At 38.6% G+C, this 1,770-nt stretch overlaps 1 pseudogene; it reads right to left on the bottom strand.

The window, feature by feature from the left end:
- Positions 1-286: 286 nt before the first annotated feature.
- LOC100945187 lies at positions 287-1,167 on the bottom strand (annotated as a pseudogene).
- Between the last annotated feature and the right edge of the window lie 603 nt (positions 1,168-1,770).

The raw sequence follows: 1,770 nt of genomic DNA, 5'->3' as shown, positions 1-1,770 counted from the left end.
CTGGGATTACATATAGGAGAGAATCAATAGAACTGATTTCCAAAAAAACTGTTTTTGTAGTCATAGAAAGGATTTATGAATCACAGGACATGAAGCTGTATAGTCACAGAGGAAACCAACTTGCTCCTTTAGAACCTCTTTATGATTTTCCATTGGCTCTATTTCTGCTCTTTAAGTGGTCTTTAGTTGGCAACTCTGGTTCCAACATATCCAAAGCAGATAAATCACTGTGAGTTTACAACCTTAGTAGTGATGCTATCATTGCTCTGATCTTCAGGGGGAATAACTAGTGAAGTATTCACTGGCAGATCTGCTTAGTCTTTACACTATAAAAGATTGGATTGAGCACTGGTGGAACCAATAAGTTGACATGTGTCATAAAGGTGTGGATGGGGGAAGAGAAGTTTCTGTCAAAAATAGTGGATAACAGATAGCCCTATCATAGGCACATAAAGAATGAGCATAGCACAGATATAGGACACACATGTGTTGAGGGCCTTAAGCCTCCTGTCACAGGAAGCAATTTTTAACACTGAGCGGAGGATAAAAACATAAGACACAAAAATACCCAGAGAATCCACACCCCACAGCACACTGATCAGAACCAGCCCATATATAACATTAAACTTGGCGACAGCACAAGCAAGGCAGATCATGTCCTGATGCAGACAGTAAGAATGAGAAAGGATTGTGGGCGTGACAAAAGGGAACAAAGGGCAGGCAGACCAGAAGTGGAATTATTGAAATAGTGCTCCTGAGCAGCGATACAATTCCAATCTTGGTGATAAATTTTGGGGTGAGAATGATTGGATATCTCATGGCCATGGCTAAGAGTACAAGAAGATTCAGTGAAGGAGAAAGTATGAATGAAAAACATTTGTATCACACAAATATTGAACTGGGTCTCCCTGGAAATGGACCATAGAACCCTGAAAAGTGATATGGGACATGCCTACATAGGTGAAAGCATGGCCAAGAAGCAGTACATGGTCTCATAGAGCCTGAGGTCTGTTCTAACAATATGCAGAAAGGTGCAGCTGCCCATTATTCCAACAAGGTAGAGGAGACAAATGGTTTGGAAATCTAGTGATGAAATTCTTGATAACCAGATATACCTGTGAAATAGGATGTGGAGAACAGTGTATTGCTGGGGTTTGGGGTTGCCATAATGCGGACTGCTACACCACAATCCAATTCCTCAATTGCACTCCAACAGCAAAGGCAATAATAGCACCAGAATCTACATCAGGAAAAATAAAAGAAAGAGAAAATAAAACAAAAAGTTCAGTATTTACAGTGTTTACCTGTAATCACTCTTTGACCCATGCCTAGGACTCTGCTTTATCTTTTTTTCATTTCATTGCTAGATATTATTGGTTAAACAAAATATCGACTTTGTAAGCACAGAAAACTTTTTTTTTTTGGTCCGCCGGATGAAGAAAACACTGAAAACCCTCTCTAAGCACAGATGATCTTCTTCCCAGTGAAAGCAGCACACACACAAATTCTAGATTACATTTTTATTTTTATAATTTTACCTAGGACCTTTCTAGGCTAGGGTCAGTAAATTTACATTAGCCTTTTTGATTCATGTCATGATTTATATTAAATACCTTTATTTGCCTAATCTGATAGTTTTTCCACAATGATAAAATACAATGAAACTTTCCTTTACAGAATTCAGGAAAGTACTGACCTCCACGATTGCTGTCTTTACTAACCTACTCCCAATTTTATAAATGGCATCACAAGCCTGCTCTCTTCATAATC

This window comes from Otolemur garnettii, unplaced genomic scaffold (assembly GCF_000181295.1).
Source record: "Otolemur garnettii isolate 467f Iridium unplaced genomic scaffold, OtoGar3 scaffold00001, whole genome shotgun sequence".
Taxonomy (NCBI): domain Eukaryota; kingdom Metazoa; phylum Chordata; class Mammalia; order Primates; family Galagidae; genus Otolemur; species Otolemur garnettii.
This window is presented reverse-complemented; position numbering and strand designations above follow the sequence as displayed.